Source organism: Panicum virgatum, chromosome 3K (assembly GCF_016808335.1).
Source record: "Panicum virgatum strain AP13 chromosome 3K, P.virgatum_v5, whole genome shotgun sequence".
NCBI classification, from domain to species: Eukaryota; Viridiplantae; Streptophyta; class Magnoliopsida; order Poales; family Poaceae; genus Panicum; species Panicum virgatum.
Genome location: NC_053138.1, coordinates 32,171,639 through 32,180,488, shown reverse-complemented (window position 1 = coordinate 32,180,488; position 8,850 = coordinate 32,171,639). Strand labels below are relative to the sequence as shown.

General features: G+C 42.1%; 1 pseudogene; it reads right to left on the bottom strand.

Moving 5' to 3' along the window:
- Window positions 1-4,296: 4,296 nt before the first annotated feature.
- LOC120699001 lies at window positions 4,297-8,507 on the bottom strand (annotated as a pseudogene).
- Window positions 8,508-8,850: the final 343 nt, after the last annotated feature.

Genomic DNA, 8,850 nt, shown 5'->3' with positions numbered 1-8,850 from the left:
GGGATCATGTGTTCTTTGGTGTACGTTTGAAATTTATCTGTGGCGTTAGCACGGGCACCTTACTAGTTATTAGTAGTGTGCTACACACTGCATGAAACTATTGAGAGTTCTGGAGCCGAAAGATGGATGCATATGCTGTGTTTCACTTTACTAAATGCTAAGTGATTAAGTCGTGCAATCATTCAAAATAAGAGACGTCCCAAGTTAGTTGAGCTAGCTTTTTATTGCTTAAAGCCGATATGTATCAATTAAGTTTATCACTGCTAAATGTGCCAACAAGGCCAAGTGGATTGCATTATAGCAGAATTTTTTTCTCACCTCTGATTTTTTTTTCGCTGCATACCTGAATCTTCGTTGCTTGAATGATCACACATTAAAAGTTGATCTTCCAAAAGTCCAGGGATGTTTGGATACACTAAAAATATGTCTCCGATCCCATATTATATCTCCTTTGATGCATGTGAGTCTAGTCTCCTAGAACATCCTATATTTTCTGTTCTTTCATTCAACGTTGGCATTTTATTATCGAAAGGATGCATGATACTATTGAGAGGTGCTACACACTATAGCGCCGCTACAACCTTTATTAGTACTGTGCAACACACTGCATGAAACTGTTGAGAGTTGCTGTGCTAGTTTTTTATTTCTTAAAGCCGATATGTATGGATTACGTTTATCACTGCTAGCCAACAAGGCCACATCATAATTGTATCTGTGAGCTTCTTCACAGCATGTGCAGGTGCGTTGCCATTAACCGATCCAAATGTTAGGGCCAAGTGGATTGCATTATCGCATAATTTCTCACCTCTCTGATTTTTTATCTTTTTCTGGATGCATATATACCTGAATTTTTGTTGCCTGAAAGATCACACATTACAAGTTGGCACTGCTAGAAAAATGCTTACTAGTACCGGGCAGGAACCCCCAGTTAGTACCGGCTCTCCGCCCGGTACCAGTTCTTTGGTACTAACTGTGCTTGCACTTAGTACCGGTCACCGCACCCGGTACTAAAGGGCGCGTTTAGTACTGGTTGGTCAATTGGTACTAAACTGCTTGCCATGCAGGCAGCCAGGCCAGGCAGCTTAGTACTAAGTATTTTTTCTCTTTATGTTTCTTTTCTTTTCCTTTTAGTTTTAATTAATTCGTAGTCATTTGTGTATTTGTATTTGTATTTGTATTTGTATCTCGCATTCAATGTTATTTGAATCGAGCAAATCAAAAGCAATTATACATATATTATATTTATATACACTTCAAATATTACAATTACTTCTAATAGTAGTGCACTTGGATTACAAAAATATTTACAAGTAACCATGCTCATAAATTTTTTTCTGATAAATTATGAAATAATTCTAGTCTTCATCGCCGCCATCGTCGCCGCCCCTTGCTTGATTAGCAATAGCCACGTTTACTTCTTGATTCGAATAAAATTCTCCCTTTGGATTTATAACTTCATCCAGAAGGAATCCGCATAATGATTCTTGAATAGCCTTGATTCTTGCCGGTTCTATGAGGCTCTCTGCCATTTTTCAAATCTGTCAAGCACACAGTAATATTTTCTATTAATACATGTATGGAACTAAATGCAAAAAAATGTTATTGATGTTATACGTACATCGAATGCTTGTTGTGTCATCCCCTGGCAAAATTAATGCATGTGCTCACATACATAGTAGCCATATAGGGCTGGTCTATTTAGCATCCCGGGTGTTAAATAATATTCAACACCCACGGCAGAGCGCCGCCCCTCCTCCGGCGGCATGGAAATTACGGTTAATACTTAAGTCGGTAGTAAATTTTAGTGTTTGGTTTGCTTTTAATACAGTTTGCGGTGGATCTGGTCAAATTCTCATGGGTTGACGTGGGCATGGAGTATTTAATACATTTTAAATGACTTGCTTATTTTTTTAGAATTGATTGACTAGTGAATATGGCGCCATGAGCGTGTCACTGCCTTACCCGCATATCGCTGAAGTATAAATTGGATTGCCATGGAGTAAAAAGTAGTTTTTTATCGAAAGCGGTTCATGCTTCCCGGCGTGTGAGTAAAAAGTAGTTTTCCGACGTCATGGATATTACGGTTAATGCTTAAGTTGGTAGTAAAATTTAGTGTTTGGTTTGCTTTTAACGTAGTTTGTAGTGGATCTGGTCAAATTCTCATGTGCTGACGCGACCATGGGGTATTTAATACATTTTCAATGATTTGCAATTTTTTTTAGCATAGGTTGACCAGTGAATATGGCGACATGAGCGTGTCATATGTTTTTCGTGTTTGATGTAAATGTTTAGATGGAGTATAAACTGGAATTTGCGGAAGTAAAAAACTACGACACACTTACATGTGGGTTGTGGCATTCAAAAAAGATGTTGTTCCAGTCGTGTGTGTTTTATGGGCTGCCTTGAACGTGTACTGTTGAAGTATAAATTAGAGTGTGTGGAAGCAAAAAGTAGTGTTTCGAAAGTCTAAGCGCGGTGAAAGAAAAATAATACTCGGCGCTCCTGTCTAGGCGTTATGGACGAAGCCTCCACGAGTTGCACGTTACATATTGTGGGCCATGATAAGTAAAATGATGTATCCAAAGCAGTAAAATGATGTATCCAAAGCAGTAAAATAGGTGTGGTTTTTGTGTACTACTCGTTTGGTTCACTAATATGTGAATCGTTCAGATGGATTACTTGTGTATTCTAGAAGTAAAATGATATATCCATATGATTAAAAATCGTTTCACAAGTGCGTGTTTTATGTACTCTCGATTAGCTTAAAAATTCTGGTCCTCGATAAGCAAAATGATTTATCTAAAAAGGAGTTAATTTATGGGCTATTGGGACTAGGATTACTCCTTTTCAGATAGCTTCTCCCGTTCGGCCATCCCCCAATTCCCGACCCCGAGGGCACCGCCGCCACCCGCGCCTCTCCCCGCCGGCTGCCACCTGCGTGGCTGCGGCTCCCGCTGGCTGCCACCTGCCGCACTGCGCCCTGGTGCTTGCTGTGCGCCTGGAAAGTATAGTTTCTTGTGATAGAGTCTTGAGGCTTAAGACTCTACGAGTGGAGTCTGTATTGGGACAGCATTAGAAATACCAATCAAATGCATTCATGAAATGCGAACATCATATAAAGAGGAAGACTGAGATATGTGAAGACGAGACAAATGGCCTTACCTACATCAGTTTCGAGTGTAGCAGCATTCAATTCAGAGACAAGCTTGCTAATGGAGTCCTTTGTTCCATTCTGAAGTGAGGGTAAAGAAGGGAGTAAAAAAAGACATCAACACCGGAAATTGTAAGATATTTGACTAAAAACAGTAAGGGATACGGCTTAGGTAAGATAAGCTCCCTAAGTGAAAAAACTTCATATACAAAACAAGATGATTCTTCATGACAACTGAGTCAGGTTAGCTCATCTAAAGACGCCCCAGAAAAGTAGGAACCTACAAATTTCAAGCTTGATTGCAATGGAACTTGTAGACCCTATCACTAATAAGCAAATCACAACTCAATAGGTGATACAACATCCGCCATTTTTCTACATCTCCTCGCCCCCCCCCCTCCCCCCTCTAGGCCTCTCCAGGCTTAGCAAACAAGATCAAGGAAGCGCCAAGGCTTCTCTTTCTCGGCAAACAAGATGTGATAACATTCCCTGGGTTCTCAACTATTTTCTTTTCTTTTCTCCCGCCTGGGGCATGGTCCAGCAGCGGTGGGGGTGGTTCTCGGGCTGACTGGAAAGTCTGGCGCGCGACGGCCGGCGGCACCAGTGCGTTGGCACCAGGATGGCCGGACCACGGAAACCTCGCGCCGGACCCGTTGGCCTGGAAAGGGGCCTGAATTGCCTGAGCGCCAAAGGTGGCCGGAGTCGGAAAAGACGCCGTGAAGTGGCCCAACGGGTTGCTTGGATCGGATGAGCCAGGTTTCCCCCAAAATCTCCTTGATGCACCATGTCTCCGGGTTTATATAAAGCCTTCTTATAGTAGCGTATTTCCATCCACCAAAGTGACCCTCCGATTTCTAAAAGCACTCAATACTGTTCTATTCCCTACATTACATATTCATCATACTCAAAATGCCAACTTATTCGTGACCACTCAAAATGTCAACTTGTTCACCATACGAGCAAAAATGTCATCAGCATTTTAAGCAAATATACACGATGATCATGGGACCAGTAAAAAGAATGACTAAATAATATATATAATATAATCAGTGCATTTATGGATAATACAACAGCCACAAGGCGTCTCAAGGGAACATAAAGCATTTCGGCAAGGCAGAGAAAGTTCAGCGAGCAGAGCCAGGAGAAAAAGAGTGAAACGAGGATTAAATATTTCCTGACTTCCTTGCATGTTTTTTTTTTGTTTGTTTGTTGAAACACAATATCCTTTCATGTTCTAATATGTTTTTCTGCTTTTGCTTCAACAATACAGATGCTACACTGATGCTGGTAGTAATTCCCCTCAAGTGCCGAAAATGGCCATATGAGAGTGGGTCATGCTTCCTTGTTGCCCGAGGCTGAAACTTCTGCCTCCTTGTTGCCCGAGGTTGAAACTTCTGCGCTGCACATAGGGCATACCTGCAATAATCAGAAATATTTTGTCAAATCTTGGGCCAAGATATACTGTCATGGTTAGAAGTGTCCGCGTCACATTAATTATAAAACATGTTAAAACTGCCGCAGCCAAACAGTATGCATAATGGGAGTACATCTGTAGCTTACAGCTAGTCACTGTGCCAGACAGTGAGATATCTGTCAAGCCGACCATTTGACAGGAAAACTAACTTTGACCTCACTACAGTTGCAGCAACTACATCGGATTTGCCAGCTTCCATGGATAAATAAAATTTTGAAGGCAAAGTTTTCTTGATCGATAGAGTATGACAACTCAATACAGACCAAATATTAGCTCGTGAATAAATAAACAGGAAATGGCTGCAGACAATAATGATGGCACTAGTACTTAGAACACTAATAGAAAGATGTAAATGTTGACAGACTGAAGTGATTGAGGGAACAAAAGGTATTTGAAAAGAGTACGGACATTTAACTAACTTCCAAATCTCCCCAAGATTAATGTGGTTGACCATAAAATACTACAGAAGTATTTTATCTAAACAGCATGCAAAAACCTATACACTATATCCCCAACGATCCATTAATGCATTCAGCATATCAGCTTCCAAGGTTTGCGAATTTGCTGAACCTTTCAAATGTTACCGCGTATACTCTATCAAGCAAACAACAGAATATTGTTCTTTCAAACTTATAAATGGCTACCCTGATACTGTGTTCCTCAATACCATTGACATCCTATATTTTATATGCGACCATTTTTCTTAAATTTCCAATGGCAAACAATGGTGCAAGGGTACATCTAAAAACAGCTACACGATTAGAAGAAAAAGAACAACATCAGTACATACACCATGAGCCTGCCTAATGGCCAACAGAATTATCTTGAAGTTTGTGGTAAAAAGAAACAATGACTAGAAGTAACTATCAAACATAGTAATATTGTGCAACCTAATTGTGATGTAAACATACCTCCTTCAGGTGCATGTGTGTGACATTCAAGGATGCGAGTACAAGTAAACTTTCTAGCCATTCAAATATGTGAAGCTTAAGAAGGTCCATCATACCTTATTTATTTGCAGCCACTGGTTTATGCATTCAGGGTGGTATGAGTGCTTGCAGGGAAGTGCAATCAAAGATTCACCTTCCTCAAATTCCACACGGCAAATTACACATCTATCAACAATAATTATGCATCAGGACTTCATATACAGAACAAAAGGTTATTGCAAAGCTATAAAACTTTCAATTATTTGAACATACTGCTCTGCGTTGCCATCCTGAACATTTTGTGTCTTGTACTTCACTGAAGGTAAAGAGGCAAGTGTATCAGCAGAGAGACCTCTGCTTTCTGTACAAACTACTTCGCCCAATGCGATTAGCTCCTGAAATCAATATGAGAACCATTAACATGCCATGTTGATGTTTAAAGGTTCAAATGAAGGGCTTGGGGAATTAAGGGTAAGACAACAAGAAATGCAACTTGCCTCATAAGAGTATTCATCTGGATCAACCTCCTGCCATGCCTCCTGGGTTTATAAAAGCATATAGAAGTGTAAATTGTCAATCATTCATCATAGTTAATTGATTACCAAAAGTATGAAAGAAAATAAGATTGATATGTGAACAAAGACATAAATTTCCTGTATGGAAATTGTAGGACTAGTTGGGAAATATGCCTCGATTCCTAGAGGATCTGAGGTGTGAGGACAATAGTAGAACCTGATCAGTTATAATAAATTACATATACTATGTTGCTTCTTGATCATATTGCTAGAAGGCCAGATAATTCAGTCTAAGTAAGGAGAACCCAATAGTAACACTTAATAAGATCCAAACTAGACGAGGTTCCCTGTTTAGGTCCTGAACTCCAAACAACTGTAAGAAAATAATGCTCATCATTTAACAACAACAACATAGCCTTTTTTTTTCCCAAGCAAGTTGGGGGTAGACTAGAGATGAAACCCGAAAGAAATAAGTTCAAGGTTCAGACACATTGATAGCTAGTCGCCAAGCGCTCCTATCCAAAGTTATCTCTTTAGAGATATTCCAATCCTTAAGGTCTCTCTTGACCGACTCATCCCACGTCAGTTTAGGTCTACCTCTACCCCTCTTTACATTATCGACCCGCTCAAGAACCCCATTACGCATCGGCGCCTCAGGAGGCTTTCGTTGGACATGTCCAAACCATCTCAGCTGATGCTGGATAAGTTTCTCCTCAATTGATGCCACCCCGACCCTATACCGAATAATTTCGTTCCGGACTCTATCCCTCCTTGTGTGCCCGCAAAACCACCGCAATATCCGCATCTCTGCTACACTCAGTTGCTGCACATGTCGCCTTTTTGTAGGCCAATATTCAGCACCGTATAACATCGCCAGACGAATTGATGTCCTATAGAATTTGTCTTTTAGCTTTTGTGGCACCTGCTTGTCACAAAGGATGCCAGAAGCTTGCCGTCATTTCAACCAGCCAGCTAAAATTCTATGCCTAACATCTTCATCAATGCCGCCATTCTTTTGTAGCACCGATCATAAATACCGAAAAGTATCCTTCTGGACCACCACTTGCCCATCTAGACTAACGTCTCCCCCCTCATGCCTAGTCACGCTGAAATCGCACATCATGTACTCGGTCTTGGTCCTACTAAGTCTGAACCCTTTCGACTCTAACGTGCATCTCCACAACTCTAAATTCCTATTAACCACTGTCCTACTCTCGTCAACTAGCACCACATCATCAGCAAAGAGCATACAACAAGGGCTAACTGCATAGCAATAAATCATTGCTAACTTTTGCTAGAACATGCAGATAGCACTTCAGATGGCTGAGATAAAAGACTATGCATGCCCCCGTGACCACTTCCAGAAAGGCCTTAGTCTAGAGTGGCTTTATTTACCATCAACATTTAAGCCACCATTCACATAGCAACAACATTTCATCTTCAGTTAGAAATGCATAACTAGAATTCAATGAATGAGTAATTGAATATTCCCTTCAGTGAATAAGAAAACGCAGACCCCTAAACTCTATGCAATCAAAGTGCAACAATTTTCAAAGAGAAAGAGTAGATGTGTTTTAGGTAGGAAAGAATGACAACAATTTAACAAAAGGGAAGTATCACGGTGTCAATAAAAACAAAGTCAGAATTATTATAACTGCGCCAATAAAATATGGCGCCAATCATGCTCAGTTTTACAGAATAACTTTATCCGTCTTTGCATTAATTAATGAAGAAGCAATCACTACCACTAGTTTATACGCACAGAAATCAACAATTGAGGAGACAGTAATAACATTTTGTTTCTCAAGACCATTAATTGCAACTTCAAGTGAACCCCTTCCAACAAAGGTATAGTTTATCAACCATAAGAGATGAATCACAACCTGTGGATCATTTACATGATCCTCCTCATGTTCCACATCCACTGCTCGCCCTGCAAGGGAAAGCCAAAATTACAAACCAGCAGCCAACTAAAATGTGAACTGAGCTGGGGGAAAAGAACCGTTTGTACTCACAATCGCTGAGACCAGCGAGAGCCATAAGTCGCGCAGCGACCTCACGCTCCTCAGCATCCTGCAGCGCGCGTGTAAGCCTCATCGTCCTCAAAGTCCGCGGGATCTACTTCCGGCTCCCCTTCCTCATCCTCCTCGAACTCCTCGTCGTAGTCGCTCCCCTCGGCACCCTCGGAACCCTCGGCACCCTCGCCCTCGCCATCAGCATCAGCATCGCCCGCGGGGTGCTGGTGGTGGTGGACGCGGAGGTGGTGCTCCAGCTCCTCCTCGTAGTTGTCCTTGCCTTCTTCGTCGTACTCATAGCTCCCAGTCTCGGAGCTCCTGTAGTTGCTGCCCTCGCCGCCGCCGCCGTTCATCCGTAGCAACATGTACGCCCGCTCCTGCACCGATCCGAAGGACGAGTTAATCGGGGGGTCGAGGAACCCTAGGAATCACCGCGAGGCCGCGAGATCTCGTCGTCGCTTACCTGCGCCTGTAGGACGCGGGCGAGGGCGAGGTCGGCCTAAAGATGGCAACGGGTACAAAATACCCGCAAATCCACGGATACCCGACCCGCTGGGCGCGGATTTGGGTCTGGGTTTGTACCCGCGGGCGCGGTTAGGGTACAACTCTAAACCCAATGGTTATTTTATCATGGATTTGAAATTTTGATATCCGAACCCGCAAACCCGCTGACATGTGGGCCCATACCTCAGCCTGTTAGTGGGCTGGGCTGAGCCCAGTTTTAGTGGGCCGGTTTTTCTATTTGGGTTCATTTGGTTTGGTGTCC